This window comes from Jaculus jaculus, chromosome 11 (assembly GCF_020740685.1).
Source record: "Jaculus jaculus isolate mJacJac1 chromosome 11, mJacJac1.mat.Y.cur, whole genome shotgun sequence".
NCBI lineage: Eukaryota > Metazoa > Chordata > Mammalia > Rodentia > Dipodidae > Jaculus > Jaculus jaculus.
Window position 1 is genome coordinate 515,948 of NC_059112.1, and position 19,746 is coordinate 535,693.

At 41.6% G+C, this 19,746-nt stretch overlaps 1 protein-coding gene and 1 pseudogene across 5 annotated transcripts in view; one reads left to right on the forward strand and one right to left on the reverse strand.

Annotated features, from left to right (window-relative positions):
* The window catches only part of LOC105944520, a 72,665-nt pseudogene extending 57,994 nt beyond the window's left edge, over nt 1-14,671 (forward strand).
* Nucleotides 1-19,746, reverse strand: part of Shroom3 (shroom family member 3) — a 371,082-nt gene that overhangs the window by 163,052 nt on the left and 188,284 nt on the right. The gene's annotated exons all lie outside the window — the stretch shown is intronic.

The window sequence follows — 19,746 nt, forward strand, 5'->3', positions numbered from 1 at the left end:
TGTTTGGAATTTGAAGATGCTTTCTCTTTTTGCAACACTGCAAATTTGGAACTTAGAGTTTGATAAATTATAAACTTAATGAGATTTCTATCTCCTCTAGCCAGTCATTAGCTCTCAGGAAATGATCGCTGTTACTTAATTATAAGATGAAACTAGCCATTGAGAAATGTTGAAAGTGATCTGATTGGCCAGTATATGGAGGACTAAGTCCACAGGCATCCCTTCTACGTACCAATTAAAGCTACATCACCCACAATAAAATGTTGCATGCCGTTGGCAGTGCTCTATGTTGTCATTTTCAGATTAGAACAACAACAAAGAAAAATTCCAGACCAGGGCACTTCCCAAGTACCAATGAGTGTGAGGCCTATCTAACTCAGATGATGAGGTAGCTTCTTCCTGGCTTATTATTCTTCAGGAAATGTCCTTTGACCCCACCTAACAAGGAGGCAGACTTAAAGATAACAAAGGCATCCAATCAATCATTGGTTTTCATGGTTGTCCAGTAGAAAAATACATACCAAAAACCTTTTCAAAGAGTAAGTATATACAGATTGATGATGAGTAATGAGGGAATACTGAGTAAACATAAGATTAACACTGGTTAGTGCAGATTCTATTGGCACACAGGCATACAAGAAAGGGCCAGTGATAAGGAGTTATCATTTTATGCGTTCTTATACCAACACTGGTTAGGGTTTGATGAAGCACCATCTGATTTCCTTTCTGGAGTCTCCCTGCCTGTAGTTGAGAGAGAGGGTCCTGGTTAAAGTCAGGGCCTGAACCTCCCAGACTGCCTGTCAAATCTCAGCACTGTCATTTAAGCTTGGTATGTGATATTTGGGTGAAAAGGATAAAGAAAAAAAAACAACAATATTTTTGGTAAACACAGAGAACCTAAGTACTAGATGTATTACAAAATTCCAATTATCACCTGAAACTTAGAAACAGCAATATGCCCTTATCAGATAGGGATCGTGACAACTCTCATCTCCTAAAGAACTGTGTAGATCAGGGCTGGAGAGATGGCTTAGCAGTTAAGATGCTTACCTACGAAGCCTAAGGACCCAAGTTTGATTCCTCAGTACTCACACAAACCAGAGTACAAGGTGGCACATGTGTCTACAGTTTGTTCCTTACAGTGGCTACAGGCCCTGATGTGCCCATTTTCCCTCCCTCCCTCTCTCTCTCTCCCTGCCTCTTCCCCTCTCTTTCTCATAAATAAATAAATAAATAAAATATTTTTAAAAAGATAATTCTGTAGATGAAATGAATGCATGCACTTTTAAACAGTGTTCTAAGTGTTCAGTAAAAGGTGGGTCATTTTACTGGTCCTCTTTGAGGGTGAGAGCTGCAGGGAACAGACCCAAGAAAGTAGCACGAGAACAGTTAGAGCAGCATGGATAAACATCAAGGTAACTCCCTGAAAGACTAAACCACCCAAGTAGACAGGGCAGGTCAAGTTTCCTAGGAATGTGTATCACATTTAACTCACCATTTAAAAGCCTATAACTAGAGTGTCTCTAGCAATGCTGCTTGTAGTTCTACCTCATTACCAAACACTTAGCTAAAATGACAGAAGCCCACAAATGCATATACTGTCTGCACTTGTCTCCATGGTGGCAAGTCTCTTCAACCCACCACAGATTAGCTTTCATCTCCATTCCAGTCACTGTCACCTTGCCAAGGTCAGTGATTTGTGTTTACCTCAGAGGACCCCTCTGCAGCAGCATTTGCCACAGCTGATTAATCCCTTCTTCTCTGAAGGCTTTCTTTTCTTGACTTCTATAATACTATGCCCTCTGGAACTTTTCTCCCGTTTTCCAAGTCACTGTTTCTTCTAAGTCACCTTTGCTGCCTCTACCTTTTTCAGGGCTGACATGCCCCAGGGCTTAGTCTTTATGTTTTTCTCCTAAATATTTACACTTTCTCCTAGGATAAGTAACTTCAGTCTTAAGACCTTAAATATTACTTACATGCTGATGTCTCTCAGCTCCATCTCTCCCTTGGGTTCTACACTCATACACAACCATGTACCCAGTCATCTGATGGGCATAACAAACTTGCATTGGAGCTCTGGATTCTGCAGTTTCCAGACACACACACACACACACACACACACACACACACACACACACACACTACCATTATTCATGGTTCCATTATCCAAATTGTTCAGATAAAACCCAGCATTTCCATTCTTCTTTCTTTTACTCCTTTTATTTAACTCATTTACACATCAGTTGATCTCATTCCTGCAGCTATTTCTACTGTGCCATCCCATCCCAGGCCACCTCCCTGGATTAGTTTAACAGTATCCCAACTAATTTTCTCCCAGGTTTTTAACATTAAAGGCCTCATGTATTACATTCTATTTCTCAAAAAGGGATCATAGCTGGGCATGGTAGCACATACCTTTAATCCCAGCACTCACGAGGCAGAGGTAGGAGGATCGCCATGAGTTCAAGGCTACCCTGGGAATACAGCATGAATTCTAGCTTGGCCTGGGCTAACGTGAGACCCTATCTCAAAACAAAACAAAATGAACAAACAAAAAACAAAACAGGATCTTATTTCAAAGAAACAAACTTGATAACATTGCTCTCTTACTTAAAATCCCTCAAGGGCCTCATGCTGCACTTGAATACTTCTTTCTCTGGGCTGAGTCCCTGCATTATATGGACTCACACTGCCTGCTCAGTAAGCTTCACCCATACTGGCTTCCTTCCTTCTCCTTCAACATCCTAACACTGTTGCCACATCACAATCTTGTTCTTGACTTTCCCTTCTTTAGGAATGTCCCACACCCCCATGTGGCTAGCTCCTTCTCATTATTTTGGTTTCAGTTTAAAAGTCACTGCTGGGCTGGAGAGATGGCTTAGCAGTTAAGCACTTGCCTGTGAAGCCTAAGGACCCCGGTTCGAGGCTTGATTCCCCAGATGCACAAGGGAGCGCCCATTCTCTCTCTATCTGCCTCTTTCTCTCTGTCACTCTCAAATAAATAAACAACAAAAACGTCACTGTCCTTCTCTAGCCTTCTTACTAAAGTAGCTCAATCTCTCCCATGGTTTCTTTTCTGTTTTCTACCTAGATTTCTTACTATCCAAAGTTCTTTTCATTTACTTAGTTATTTGTTTGTTTGTGTGTATATACGTAAGAAGGTAAGTTCCATGAAGACAAACACCTCTCTCTCCTTTACCACTGTATATCACATAGCTGCCAATGAGTAGTCTATCAAGATCTGTTCAAGGAGTTATTTAACTGTGAGCATAATAGCAACTTGAAAGTTATATGTAATGGCATAATGGAACTCAATAGCTAATCAAAAAGTTCACCAATAGTTAAGATATATGCTTCCTATATTTACTTTCTGTAAATACTTTCTGATTACAGAAAGTATATATCTGAGCCAGGCATGGTGGTGCACACCTTTAATCCCAACACTTGGGAAGCAGAGACAGGAGGATCACTGTGAGTTCGAGGCTGCCCTGAGATACACAGTGAATTTCAGATGAGCCTGGGCTAGAGCAAAACCTTACCTCGAGAAACCAAAAAGTAACTACATGGGCTGGAGAGATGGCTTAGCGGTTAAGTGCTTGCCTGTGAAGCCTAAGGACCCCAGTTCGAGGCTCGGTTCCCCAGGTCCCACATTAGCCAGATGCATAAGGGGGCGCACGCGTCTGGAGTTCATTTGCAGAGGCTGGAAGCCCTGGTGCGCCCATTCTCTCTCTCTCCCTCTATCTGTCTTTCTCTCTGTGTCTGTCGCTCTCAAATAAAAAAAAAAGTAACTATATATATATATATGTATATTTAATTTTATGTTCTTTTACAGCTTCTTCTCCAATTCATCATCAAAAATTATTAAAGAGGTATCCCCACAACCTTTTTTTCTTTCTACCTCTAATTTCCTAGTCTAATAGGAAAAGAATCTTTTTATTGTGACTGGTTGATAAAAAGTAAAAACTTTTGTTCCCCAGCTACTTCTAATCCAGTAGTCACTCCCTGATCTATCCAAAGCCTGGTTCATACAATTTCAAGGACTCCATGATTCACTGCAGCTTTCTAATGAGGCATTGCAGAAGTCAGCATCATAACTAGATCTCTTCTGGGAAAGAAACAACTTGTGGCAAAATGATCTTCATGTTTACTTCCCTGATAACACCTTTCCTGCCCCATCTGGTGAAACTGCAAGCAAGCTAGAGAGTCTAAAGTCAAGCACCAAGCTGGAAAGCAGGCCTACTCCAGGAACCACTGAGTGTCATTTTGGGCATGTCATTTAACTTCTTTGGACCAACTTTTGCTATCTGACAAAATAAGAGCCCATAGTAGAGTTCTAGCCCTCACTATGCATGGTGTGAAAATGTGTTGAATCCAGAAAACACAAAATCAAATGAATGAATGCACCTGGCTATGAGTAATGAGGTGTTATTATAGTTAAAAGACAAAAAGAAAAAAAAAAAGCCAGTCAACTTAACCAGATGATTAGATTGCATTGTATGCCATTGCCTGCCAGGTCCAGAGATAGAACTTTCAGGGATTAGAAACACCATAATTCATATTTCCAGCACAGTGCTCATTCCTAAATACCAGATTCATGAAACAAACTTTCTCATTGATATCTTTACCTGATATTCACAGTGCTATTCAATTTAAACTGTTTAAACTTTTCTAACCTGTCCTACTTGTCATCTTCCCTATCACAGTTGATGGCAATCCTACCTGCTTGTTGCTCAAGGCTAAACTTTCATTCAACTCTTGCTCTGACTCCATAAGTAATCTCCTAGGAGACAATGTAAAATCTATCAGCCCAATAGCATATCATCATCTCCACTGTTGCGATGTGTCACCATATCTCCCTTTTGGACTGCTGTCATGCAGTCCTCACCAGAGTCCTTGCTGTTGCACTTGCCCACCTCAGGTCTCCTCACAACCAGTGATTCTCCTAAGGCACAAGTTCATTATGTTGATTCTCTGCTCACAATCTCATAGTATGTCTTCATCTCATCCATCAAAGCGAGTTCTTACACTATTCTTACACTATTCTTCTCCCCTCCTTGGCCTGATCTGCTGCTGTTCTCCCCACTCCATCTGCCCATCTGCATGCACCTGTGTTGGGGTCTTGTGCAGATAGTTTGGGAACTTGTAGTTCCCAAAACTACTTTCCCAACTCCCTCACTTTTCTACTAAGGCTTATCTTTATCACTCTATTCAATCGAGCCTTTGTGGGTAATCATAGAAAGATTGCTGACGTTTTTTAGAAGTTGACTCTAAGGAAATTCAAAACATTTCCCTTAAGTTCTTGTGGCCTTTTTCTTCAAGAACAGAATATAAACAATAGAGATCACAATAATGAATAGTATCTCTACCCAGTGGGTATATTTACAAGACCTGAAACTTCAGTTTCTTAGGACATCAGAACTAATTCAGCCACTAGTGCCTGAAAAATTGGCTGTTGGGTTGTATCCTATTCTGAGAATGAAAACTACAGTTCTAGAGGATCTGTCTAAGGTTCTAGGTCAAGACCAATTTTTTTTTTTTCTTTGTTTTTCAAGGTAGGGTCTCACTCTGGCTCAGGCCGACCTGGAATTCACTATGTAGTCTCAGGGTGGCCTTGAACTCTCATCAATCCTCCTACCTCTGCCTCCTGAGTGCTAGGATTAAAGGTGTGCGCCACCATGCCCGGCTAGACCAATTCTTAATTTGTGCATGTATCCTGGGCTTGTCCCTTACAGGTTGCCCTTATGGGGTTCCTAGATTAGCTTGAAGTTGGGAGAAACACTGAGAAAAGTTTTCAGAAGAAAAGTACCCCCAAAGAGTATGATCCTAATACTAGCAAATATTAAGAGATGGCCAGATATGGCCCATACCCAATGGCATGGTTATAGAATTCTTTCTCTTTTTCCTTTTTTTTTTTTTTTTTTTTTTTTGAGGTAGGATCTCACTCTGGCCCAGGCTGACTTGAAATTCACTATGTAGTCTCAGGGTGGCCTCGAACTCATGGCAATCCTCCTGCCTCTACCTCCCAAGTGCTGGGATTAAAGGTGCCACACCTGGCTATTGGGCTTTTTGGAAAGACTTGTAACAATTGAGTTAAAATTCCACAGTCCTACAACTGCTCTCTGTGGTCACATGGCCAAGAGAGATGAGACAGTGCTGTGGGTGGTGGCCTATCAGCCACTGGGCCATCATGGTGTTTGATATGGTCATATGCGCAAGCATCCAATGCCTGAGAAAGAATAGTGCAGGAAAAATACATTGTTGGGAACAGAAGCTTTGGACAAACACAGAAGGTTTGCAGTTCTAAATCTACATTTTATTAGGTAAAGTCAATCAAAACATTCTACCTCTCAGTAGCTCGGTTGGTAGATTGCCTCACATGCACAAAGCCCTGAGTCTCATCCCTAGCACTGAATAAACTGTTTGTTTGGTGGTACATGCCCACAGTCCCAGTGCTGGGAGAAGTAGAGGCAGGAGGATCAGATGTTTAAGTTTATCCTTGGCTATATGGTAAGTTTAAGGCCGGAATCTCTCCCCCCCACCTTTCTCTCTCTCTCTCTCTCTCTCTCTCTTTCTCTCTCTCTCTCTCTTTCTCTCTCACACACACACACATACACACACACACACACACGCACAATGGTTGCAAGAATATGCTCTGGTCTTGGGAGGGAAAATGTGCATTTTGGTTATTTCATAAAGGCCTAAGGCGGAAGAAAGCATAGCATTCTCAGGAACCAAAGGTGGCTCTGAGTATCTGCCAGGTGAAATGGGAATGGAAGGTCATGATCAGGGAGTAGGTTGGAACTCTCTCGTCCTGGCCATAAGTGTTGACTATCTTAATGGGATATGGGTCAATGAAGGCTCTGATTAATGCAGGGAAGAGGGAGGGTACAAATTGTTTCTCATTGTTGAAATTGGAAAGACTTATATTATATCCCTCCACACAAGAAGAAAGCTCCAGCGTGGAATGGTGGCGCACACCTTTAATCCCAGCACTCGAGAGGCAGAAGTAGGAGGATTGTTGTGAGTCACCCTGAGACTACATAGTGGATTCCAGTCAGCCTGGGCTAAAATGAGACCCTACTTCAAAAAAAAAAAAAAAAAAAGAAAAGCCCAAAAGGATTCAGTAATAGGACTTGTTAGAATTTACTTTGCAGTAAAGCTGAAAATGGAACCATACTGCCCTTGTGACTCAGATACTATTTTGGCTTTCAGGAGAAGCAAAGGTATGATTGATCACGTCATTTGATATAGGAACAATATCCTATAAATTAGAAGTCTGACATATTTCTGCTTTCCCTATCTGAATTATCAAGAAGGCTCATGGAAAAAACCTTTAAAATTCCAGTAATGACATCTTCATACCAAGATGAAAAGATAATAGATCATAAGACAAAAGTTATAAATTATATGTTAGTATTCCTTTTAATTCAGAAAAAAATGAAAATTTATTATAGATCACATCAAGAATTTTGGCAAACATGTCAAATCTCAGCTGGCTTTAATTTGAGCAATCTTTCTAATATTGTTATTAAATCCAAAAAGAATTTGAGACAGCCATGAAATGTGCTACATACACACTTACTCTATAGTAGTTCAGATGTTGGCATACTGTCCTTTTTCGACATTTCTTCACAATTTCTGTTAGGCTGGTGAAGCAGAGCCCAATTTTTAAAAGTACCATGGAAACCAGTCTTTAGGAAAATGTGACCGAGAAGAGTGGCATGGCGCTAGTTTTGACATGGAGTAGTAACTGCCCTTGCTGGGAAATTCTCATGCCCCTCACCCACCCTTGGAAACCAGAACAACAAAAGCGGCCTCAGGGCTTCTGAAATTACTGAGGCCAGAGCAAGTGTGGCACATGCTTCATCTCCCAGGAAACCCAGAAATCTCCTAAGAATGAAGAAACTGGAGCAAAGCGAGCGCCCAGGAGCTATAATGTACTGTCTTTGCAGACAACAGTGCTTCAGTGTCAAAGCCACAAGACCAAAGGCAGGCATAACTTCCAAAAGAAAACCTCAATCATCAATACAAGACAGTGATCACAGACAAGTGGCTCTGGACAGACAGGAGGACAGAAGTGCAGCAGGCTGGAATGTCTGAATGCAGGGCATGCTTGTATTCTCTTCTCACTCCGGCATTTTAATGAGGAATAAAGGGGAAATGTGAAGGTTTTATGGTTATTTTATTATGGTTATAGTTATTTTATTTATGGTGATTCATGTGTTAAAAATCCACAGCAATGATAACTCTTACAGTTGATCTTAGCTAGAACACCAGGAAGGGATAGACAAACTCGTTTAAAATGTTGATTTCTCTCTACCACAAATAGTTATTTAAAAATGGTTAGTTAGAAAAAGTGAAATTGGCTAAATTTAAAGTCTAGGCACATTTGTGACAAATATTAACTTATTTGGGGTTCAAAGCAAAACTAAGTATTCCTTAGAACTTTATCATAACTTTCTCCACAAAATGCTTCAGAAAGAAAATGCAGAATCTTTAGTTATGGTACGTTGGGGTACCTAAGGAGTATATTTGCTCTTTGCCACAAGACTACTTTGTATAAATTCTAAGAACATTGCTTCAATTCTACACTCACACCCCACACTACTGAAAAATACTTTGGTGCAAGTCCAAAGCTACACAAGAGAGGCAGCAGAGGATTTTGAGGCACAATAATCTTGAAGAAAAATAACTATTTCCCAGTTAATGGGAAGGGGTGCTTTATTTCAGAATTTTCCATACATTTCTTTCTTAGATGTAATATTGGTGTGAACTAGGTGAGGAAAATGTAGAATGTTCTCACTCTTTGAAGAGGGCCAGGTCACTGCTGAGCTTGAGGTCCCAAATGCCTGGTTCATGGAGGATTCTGGGTGGGAGCTTTGTTTTCCTTGGGCTTGCTGACCATCAGCCTTGTAGCCAAATCAAGTTTTATAAAGTGGGAAGTGACCAGAGAGACTGCCTCTACAAGGTAATGTCTCCAGTTTTACTCATGGCATGGTCTTTGCCTTTAAGTCATTTGTGGTCTGAGTACTATCAAAACATTCTCAAATGAGTGATCAATTTAGACACTGGGTCTTCAGTTGACTTCTTGCCTTGCTGTCCTCAGACTTGACAATAGGAGGAGATTCAAGGTGTAGGGTAGAAAGAAACAAGAGAAGAGAAAAGGAAAAAAAAAAGACCAAAATACACTCCTTGCAGACAAACTTTCTCAAACTTGAACATCATAAATAAAGCCAAAAGCATAAACTAGGTGCTGCTAGGAGCTCTTCCCCTTAAAATAAACAAATGCATCACTAAAAGAGTAAACACAGGTGAGCTGTATGTCAAAGTCTGTTTAATGCATTCTTAGAGTTTCTTCCTGAGAGCAAATGCCAGTGAGAAATGGACTTTCAGAAACACAGACTCAGAGGCTGAGGAGAGCTGTTTTCCTTAAAGTGATAAGATCACCTGCTCTGTCCAGTGGCTTTAGCAGCTAATGTTTTTTCCATTGGACTTTCAAAACCATAAACTGCGCAGGAAAAAATAATCCTTTGCTTTTATCTCTCACCACCAGCAACTTAAGCAAAGCTATCAAGGGAACAATAAAAATATTAATGGCCACCATTCAGATTTACCCACACATTTGTTATTCTTTATTGGTGGGCTTATTTCATAGCTTCCTTTCCCAAACCAGTGAAAAAATATGACTTCCAGATGTCATGTTTTGCTTCTTCTCAAATCAAACATCTTCAAAGATAATAAATTCTTGCTTAAAGAGGGTTCTGGAAAGTGAAAACATTTGTCTATCTCCCTGTGAGAAATGGAATTAGCTAAAACCAAACAGAAACTCTGGTAGGAATACTATGGTGAATGGTTAAATATTTACAACATAAGAACCAGTTCATCTGAAAATGAACACACAAGTGCCTGGCTTCGTTCCTGTCTTAGGAAACAAGAATGTTCCCTTGCTGAGAGCTGCCATTTTGTTGACATTCAAGTAAAAGATTTGGCTCTGAGAAGAGGTAAGAGTGAGCACATCAAGTATTGTCCCACAAACTGGCATCAAAACAGACGAGGCCAGGCGTGGGGGCGCATGCCTTTCATCCCTGCTCTTGGGAGGCAGAGGTAAGAGGATCGCAGTGAGTTCAAGGCCACCTTGAGACTACATAGTGAAGTCTAGGTTTGCCTGGCCTGAGTGAGACCCTACCTTGAAAAAAAAAGAAAAGACGAGTTCATACTGACATAGCTATACCTTAAAATGATAAACATATACAGTGTCTTTAGAAGAAATAAACCATAATGTTGGTGTCCACTATAGAAATATCCCGTAAAGAAGCTGGGTGTGGTGGCGCACACCTTTAATCCCAACACTCGGGAGGAAGAGGTAGGAGGATCGACATGAGTTCAAGGCCTCCCTGAGATCACATAGTAAGTTCCAGGTCAGCTTGAGCTACAGTGAGACCCTACTTTGAAAAGCCCCCCCACAAAAAGAGAAAGAAAGAAAGAAATACCCTGCTATGTGGGAAGAATTTGTCCAAAAGATAGACTGGGACTACATAGAGAATTCCAGGTCAACGTAGAGGTAGAGGGAGATAGGGCGCTATCTCAGTGGCAGAGAGCTTTTCCGGCATAAGCAAAGCCCTTAGGTCAATTCCTAGTACCTTAAACCAAAACAAAACAATGCGACAAAAAGTTAAATTAAGCATCCCCTAAGTGCTCTATTGAAACAAAGGACAATTATTCTTTAATTTTTTTTAAATTTATTTTATTTATTTGAGAGAGAGAAAGAGGCAAATATAGAGAGAAAATGGGCACACCAGGGCCTTTAGCCACTGCAAACAAACTCCAGACTTCATGTGCTACCTTGCTTGTGCATCTGGCTTACGTGGGTCCTGGAGATTCAAATGTGGGTCCTTTGGTTTTACAGGCAAATGCCTTAACCACTGAACCATTTCTCCAGCCCAAAGGACAATTATTCTTTTAAAAAAGATTACTTGGTTTAAGAAAGGCTGATACTAGCCAGCACACAACTGTAATTCTAGCACTGGGGAGGCAGAGGTAGGTGGATCACTGAATTTGAAGCTAGCCTGAGACTACATAGTGAATTCTAGGTTAACCTGGGCTAGAGCAAGACCCTACCTTAACAAACAAACGAAAAAGATGGGACTAAAAATAACCTGAAAGCTAAATATAATACCTTGTTTGGGCCTCAGTCTTGCACTAGAAGGGAAAATATATGCTATAAGCAATACTATTGTGTTAACTGAAATACAGATAATAGATTTGACATAAGTATCATTTCATTGTTAAAACTGGTTCTGGGAGCCAAGTGTGGTGGCATACTCCTTTAATCCCAGCACTCAAGAGGCAGAAGTAGAAGGATTGCTGTGAGTCTGAGGCCACCCAAAGACTACATAGTGAATTCCAGGTCAGCCTGGGCTAAAACAAGACCCTGCCTTGAAAAAAAGAAAGAAAGAAAGAAAGAAAGAAAGAAAGAAAGAAAGAAAGAAAGATAGATAGATAGATAGATAGAAATAACCCAACAATAAATTGGAGCTGGGGGGTTGTACTTCAGTTGGTAGCGTTTGCCTAGCATGCACAAGGCCCTGGGTTTGATACCAGGCCCCCAGCACTACATAAACTGTCCATGGTAGCATATGCCTGTAATCCTAACAACTGGGAAATGGAGGCAGGAGGGTCAGAAATTCAAGATTGAAGGTCATCTTGGCTACATAGGGAGTATGAGGCTAGTCTAGGCTAGAAACTCTGTCTCAAAAAAATAATGTATTATTATATAGTTATGAAAGATACTATCTATATTTGTAGGTACTGCACTGAAGAATTTAGATGTAAAAAAGGGGAGGGACCATAGCATAATTTATCATTACATCATTAAAAAATATTATAAGCAATCAGCACATTGAAAAACAGAGTAAAAGTGGGTATTCTGTGGACTCTTCTTATTCTTGTAGCTTTTCATTAATTTTCAAGCAAAACATTTCAAGATTTAAAAAATTAAATCCTTTGCCATGCTTGGTGGCGCACACCTTTAATCCCAGCACTCGAGAGGCAGAGGTAGGAGGATCACCGTGAGTTTGAGGCCACCCTAAGATTACATAGTGAATTCCAGGTCAGCCTGAGCTAGAGTGAAACCCTACCTTGGAGATTAAAAAAAAAAATTAAATCCCTGAGCTAGAGAGATGGCTTAGTGGTTAAGGTGCTTGCCTGCAAAGCCTAGGGATCCAGGTTTGATTCTCCGGGTCCCATGTAAGCCAGATATACATGATGGCGCATGCATCTGGAGTTCATTTACAGTGGCTAAGGGTCCTGGCATGCCCATTCTCTCTCTCTCTGTCTCAAATAAATAAATAAAAATAAATAAATATTTAAAAAAATTAAATCCCCATCCTATATTACTGATGAACAGGGTGGCCTTACACATTACAGATAATAACAAATAGAACAGGGTTAGTGAATGTTCTTTTTTTTCCTTTGTTTGTTTGTTTGTTTTTGAGGTCGGGTCCCACTGTAGCACAGGCTGATCTGAAACTCCCTCTGTAGCTCCAGGCTAGCTAGATGTTCTTTTATAAGCATTCTTTAATCTAATAATCACTTACATATTACCTATGTACGTAATGTTTAACTTTTCATCTTTTCTAATATTTTGTTCCTAAGATCAGCTCAAATTATGTAAATTTGAGCATTATGCATACGGACTCCGTGTTTATTTTCAGCTTTCTACAGGACTGCTTAGGTACCATGAATTTAGCTTTCACATTTTAATATCATATATTAATTTTTGGCTGAAACTATAATAAATGCTTATTGATTCTTAGAACTAATTATTACCTTCATACTGTACTTTAGAAAATCAACATTTTGTTTTGTTTTGTTTTTGTTTTTTCAAGGTAGGGTTCCACTCTAATCCAGGCTGACCTGGAATTCACTATGTAGTCTCAGGGTTGCCTTGAACTCATGGTGATTCTCCTACCTCTGCCTCCCAAGTGCTGGGATTAAAGGCGTGCACCACCATGCTCAGCAGAAGATCAACATTTTAAAATTAACAGGCTGTAAAAAGTCTTAAATTGTTGGTTTATTCCTATAATATAGTGAAGTAGCCATACATTAGTATAACTTTAAAAGGCTGAAACCTGAACACTGTGCCTGTGGTCAGAAGTAACTTTTCAAAAAAAAAAAAAAAAAGAAGTAACTTTTCCTAGCTTATGAAAACCTTGTATCAAATGTATCATTGTTCTTGTGGTTCTCATATTATCAATAGCCTGGACAGAATAACTCAGCTATTTACATACCAGAGAAAGGGAGAAAGAATGAGAATGGGCACACCAGGGCCTCTAGCCACTGAAAACAAACTCCAGAGGCATGCACCACCATGTGCATCTGGCTTGCGTGGGATCTGGGGAATTGAACGTGGGTCCTTAGGCTTCCAGGCATGTACGTTGACCTCTAAGCATCTCCACGGCCCTATAAAACTCTAAAAAACTTACAGGGGGCGGGGCGGCGCTGGATCCTGAGGCCGGCGCGCCCTTCCCCGCCTCGCGCCCTTCCCCTCCGCGGGGGCTCGCTTGCTCGCTCGCTGTCCTCCGGCCGCTCGTCCAGTCTCTTCGTCCTCCCCGCAGCTCCGGGCGACCTGGCTCGACCCCTGTTGTATTTCCCCAGTTCCACCGCGGAAGCCGAGGCTCGCCGTGTTGTGTGGCGCTGGATCCTCTCCCTCCACCCCGCCCGGGCTCTGGGGTCAGGAGCCGCAAAGTCTCAGGCTGTGCAGACAAATGGAACTCAACCATTGAGCAAAACATGGGAACTCAGTTTGTATAAATTACAACGAACACCACAGGAGGCAATAACAGATGGCTTGGAAATTGTGGTTTCACCTAGAAGTCTACACAGTGAATTAATGTACCCAATTTGTTTGGATCTGTTGAAGAACACCATGACTACACAGGAGTGTTTGCATCATTTTTGTGCAGATTGCATTATCACAGGCCTTAGAAGTGGCAGCAAAGAGTGCCCTACCCGTCGGAAAAAAAACTAGTCTCCAAAAGATCACTTAGGCCAGACCCAAACTTTGCTGCACTCATCAGCAAAATTTACCCAAGTTGTGATGAGTTCGAAGCTCATCAGGAGAGAGTATTAGCCAGGATCAACAAGCACAACAACCAGCAAGCCCTCAGTCACAGCATGGAGGAAGGACTGAAGATACAGGCCATGAGCAGATTACATTCAGGCAAGAAGCAACAGATTGAAAATGGCAGTGGAGCACTGTAGTAACGTATCCACACACAGCAATCAGGAAGCAGGCCCTAGTAACAAACAGACCAAAACATCTGATGATTCTGGGCTTGAACTTGACAATAATAATACTACAGCGGCAATTGATCCAGTAATGGATGGTGCTAGTGAAATTGAGTTGGTATTCAGGCCTCACCCCACACTTATGGAAAAGATGACAGTGCACAGACAAGATACATAAAGATTTCAGGCAGTTGATCACTTATCCAAGTATCTGGCTTTGAGGTTAGCTTTGGAAGAACTTTGAAGCAAAGGAGAATCAAACCAGATGAACCTTGATACATCTAGTGAGAAGCAGTATACCATTTATATAGCAACAGCCAGTGGCCAGTTCACCACATTAAATGGCTCTTTCTCTTTGGAGTTGGTCAGTGAGAAATACTAAAAAAATTAACTTAAAGCCCCCAGTGCTCCTGTCAGGCACTCTTCTTATTGATCCTCTTGGGAAGATAAATCATTCAAAATGAAAGGTGACACAATTTACTAAGACTTGACAGCACTTATTGAAAAATGGGGATGGTAAAGTTTCTAATGTCAGGAGTTTAGGCCAGGTATGATGGCTCACTCTTGTAATCTCAACACCTGAGAGGCTGATGCAGGAGGATCCCAAAGGCTTGGATGCAAGCCTGAGCTACAGAGCAAGACCTTATCTCAAAATTTTTTAGAAAGGGCTGGGGGGGGGGGGGGCGGCTAGAGAGATGGCTTAGCTGTTTAGGTGTTTGCCTGTGAAACCTAAGGACCCAGGTTAAATTCCCCCAGGACCCACATAAGCCAGATGCACAAGGTGGCATATGAATCTGGAGTTCATTTGCAGCAGCTGGAGGCCCTGGCATGCCCACTCTTCCCCCCACCCTTTTTCTCTCTCAAGTAAAATAAAATAAAAATAAAATGGCTGGAGAGCTACACCATACAAGCATAGTGACCTTAGTTTGGATTCTTAGAATCCGTGTAAAGCTAGGCGCAATAGCACTGTAATGCCAATACTCCTTATGGTAAGATGGGAGACAAGAGACTGGAGAAGCCCCAGAACTCATAGCCAGGATTATGCAGCGGTGAACAAGATAGAAGGTGAGGACTGACATCAGAGGTTGTCCTATGACTTCCACATGTGTTCCATGGTACAAACATGCCTGCATTCACACACACATTTAAAAATCTCATTTCTGGAGAGATGGCTTAGCAGTTAAGCGCTTGCCTGTGAAGCCTAAGGACCCTGGTTTGAGGCTGGATTCCCCAGGACCCACGTTAGCCAGATGCACAAGGGGGCACACACGTCTGGAGTTCATTAGCAGTGGCTGGAAGCCCTGGCACGCCCATTCTCTCCCTCTCTCTCTCTCTCTGTCACACTCAAATAAATAAATAAATAAATAAATAAAATGAACAAAAAATTTTTTAAAAGTTTTTAAATAAAAAAATAGTAAATTTAAGCTAGGTATGGTGGATCACACCTTTAATCCTAGCACTTGGAAGGCAGAGGTAGGAGGATATCCATGAATTTGAGGCCACCCTAAGACTATAGTGAATTCCAGGACAGCCTGGGTTAGAGTGAGACCCTACCTTGAATATAATTATAACAATAATAAAATTATAAATTTAATGGGCTGGGAGATAGCTCAGTGGTTAAAGATGCTTGCTTTCAAAATAGCAAATTTAATAAAACAACAACAACAAGAGTTTAGAAGAGTCTTCACATGAGAGTAAGCTTTCTGTCATCCCTTGAGTTCACAGTCTTTCCTTGCTTGTATTTATTCTGCATGCTGCCATTCACAGTGAGCTTTCTAACTTTCAGTCTTATAGTCCTCTAATTTCAGAGGGCAACCAGGCATTTCTCTAGGGAAGACACATAAGCTAGCTCAAGGATTTCTGGAGAATGAGAGAGGGACTGGAGAGATGGGTCAATGGTCAAAGGTGCTTGCTTGCAAAGCCCAACAGTCCAGGTTCCATTACCCAGTATTCACATAAAGCCAGATGCACAAAGTGGTGCATGCATCTGGAGTTCATTTACAGGGGCAACAGGCCCTGGTGTACCCATTCCCCATCCCCTCTTTTTCTGATTGTAAATAAAGAAATAAATTTAAAAAAAGAAAGAAGCCGGGCGTGGTGCGCATGCCTTTAATCCCAGCACTCAGGAGGCAGAGGTAGGAGGATCGCCATGAGTTCGAGGCCACCCTGAGACTACATAGTGAATTCCAGGTCAGCCTGAGCCAGAGTGAGACTCTACCTCAAAAAAACCAAAAAAAATGAAAGAAGAGGAAAGGGTGTGACAAAGGTCATTTATTGAAAACCATGTGACCTCACTGCTGTCAACACCACCATTCACAGCGTTTTTCAAGCCTAGGCCAGCATTTGCCTCACAGGTGTTTTGGATGGCCTACTCTACATTGGTCCTGAAGACTCCATGTACTTGGGCTGCAAGGTCACTGAGAAATCCTGCTGGAGCTGAGCTGAAAACCTCCTCCATGTAGACCAGCTGACAGAAAGCTGGGAAAAGCTATACTGCATGCAGTTCAATGGGTGAGAGAGAAATCACCAGTGAAAATACCCAACAGTGGACATTTTAAGCCTTAAATTTGGCCAGCTAGGCCAAATGAAGCAATAGGTGCAATAGTGGTATGTCTATCATGGGGGAAACCAACTGTTCTCTAACTGGATGCCGGCTCCATGGGAGGGAATATATGCCTGATACTGAAGACCTACAACAGGGGTAACCATAAGCCCTTAGAGGCATAACATGTACTGGTGTCTGGTTAACTGTACATACTATTCTCACCAAACTGTCCAGTAAGCACTTCTCTTACTGTACATGCCAATATATTAATACTACTCTCACTTTTGGTTAGAAAAGCTTCTCTTTTCAGGTGATGGTAACCTTTTCAGATGGGATGACTCAGAAGGCACCATGGTGCTGAGAAGTGACAGAGGGTGCTCAGCACTGAAACATCTCTATCATTCTTTCCAAGGCTCAGGGTCCATTGTGGAAGAGGTAGCAGAAAGAATGCAAGAGCCAAAGGAAGGGTAGAACTACTTACAAACGTGTTCCTGCATACACAAAATAGCAGGGATATTCATGACCTCACAGTGCCTGACACTACCTACACAAGACCATCATAGTAGGAGGAAAAGATATGACATCAAAATAAGAGACTGATTGAGAGAGGGAAGGGGTATGATGGAGAGTGGAGTTGCAAAGGGGAAAGTGGGGAGAGGGAGGAAATTACCTTGGGTTATTGTCTCTAAGTATGGAAGTTGTCAATAAAAAGAATATTAAAGAAAGAAAGAAGAGGAAAGGGAGTGGCGAAGTTCATTTATTGAAAATCATGTGACCTCACAGTGCTGTTGGCACCACCATCCATAGCATCTCTAAGTCTAGCCCAGGTCTTTTGGATGGCCTACTCTACATTGGCCCTTGTAAAGCTTTTAGTTTGAACATTTCGTTATTTGAGATTACTTATATAAAAATATGAATTCCTGGGCTGGAGGGATGGCTTAGCAGTTAAGGAATTTGCCTGCAAAGCCAAAGGACCCAGGTTCGATTCCCCAGGACCCACGTTGGCCAGATGCACAATGGGTTGCACACGTCTGGAGTTCGTTTGCAATGGCTGAAGACCCTGGTGCACTCCCTCTCTCTCTCTCTCTCTCTCTCTCTCTCTCCCTCTTTCTCTGTCAAATAAATAAATTAATAAAAATAAAATATTTTTAAAAATATGAATTCCTGGCCATAATAGTTGTGCATTCCTTCATAATAATACCCTCTGGAATTGAAAATTTATTGGCTTTCTTACTTTAATTTCTATTTTTTTAAAGTATTTTATTTATTTGAAAGAGAGGGGGAGAGAGAGAGAGAGAGAATGAGCATACCAGGGCCTCTAGCCACTGCAAAAGAAAATTATACCACATTGTGTAGCTGGTTTACATGGGTCCTGGGGAATGAAACCTGGGTCCTTAGGATTCATAGGCAAGTGTCTGAACTGCTAAGCCATCTCTCCAACCTTTTCTTTTCTTTTCTTTCTTTCTTTCTTTTTTTTTTTTTTTTTTTTTTGGTTTTTCAAGGTAGGTTCTCACTCTAGCCCAGACTGACCTGGAGTTCACTATGTAGTCTCAGGATGGCCTTGAAGTCATGGCAATGCTCCTACCTCTGCTCCCAAATGCTGAGATTAAAGGTGTGTGCGACCATGCTTGGCTCCAGCCCTTATTTCTATTTTAAGACAGTTTCTCATTATGTATTCTAGGCTGGCTTTGAACTCACCATTCTCCTGTTTTGGCTTCCCAAGCCCTGGGATTATAGGTGTTGCTAACATGCCCAGCTGTAGCCATCTACTTCATTTTGTTTTATTTTCCAGGTAGGGTCTCACTCTAGCTAAGCTGATCCAGCCCTAGGTTGGCCTCAAACTCAAGATGATCCTTCTGCCTCAGCCTCTTGAGTGCTGGCATTAAAGGCATTAGTAACCACGCTCAGCTGCCATCCACTTTAGATGGAACTTAACTCCTCCACTTGGCCACAATCTTTATCATGTCCCATTGTGCTTTTGGGAAAAGGGCTATTTTGATTTTGGACCAGTTCTCTTTTTTCCTTTGATGTTGTGGCAATTAAAGTTTCAGATCTGGTAGACATTCTGTTAAAGACTATTCTGTGAAATTAGGGTCAGCCTTCCAGCTTCATGACTATATTATTTACAGGCTTTCGTTGTAAAATGGATAGCATGCCTTTCGTGGGCATGCTGGGGCTTGGATCCAGGGCTGTGTGCTTGGTAAGCACACACTAAGCTACACTCCCAGCTCCTTAGGTTGGTACTGTTTTTGCTATTTGTTTGGCTTGATTTTTTTTTTTTTTTTTTTGGGTTGTTTTTCAAGGTAGGGTCTCACTCTAGCCCAGGCTGACCTGGAATTCACTATGGAGTCTCAGGGTGGCCAAACTCATGCCAATCCTCCTACCTCTGCCTCCCGAATGCTGGGATTAAAGGTGTGCACCACAACGCCCATCTTTTTTTTTCTTTCAAATTTTTATTAACAACTTCCATGATTATAAAAAGTATACTATGGTAATACCCCCCCCCCACTTTCCCCTTTGAAATTCTATTCTCCATCATATCCCCTCCCTATCTCAGTCTCTCTTTTATTTTGATGTCATGATCTTTTCCTCCTCTTATGATGGTCTTGTGTAGGTAGTGTCAGGCACTGTGGGGACATGGAGATCCAGGCCATTTTGTGTATGGGGGGAGTGTTTTTGTTTTTTTGAGGTAGGGTTTCACTCTAGTCCAGACTGACGTGGGATTCACTATGTAGTCTTAGGGTGGCCTCAGGAGATCCTCCTACCTCTGCCACCTGAGAGCTAGGATTAAAGGTGTGAGCTACCACATCTGTCTTTGGCTTGATTTTTTACATGTGGTATGCATACATGTGTATATGTATGTCTATGTGTGTGGAAACACATGTATGCCTGTGTGCTCTTGCATATGGAGG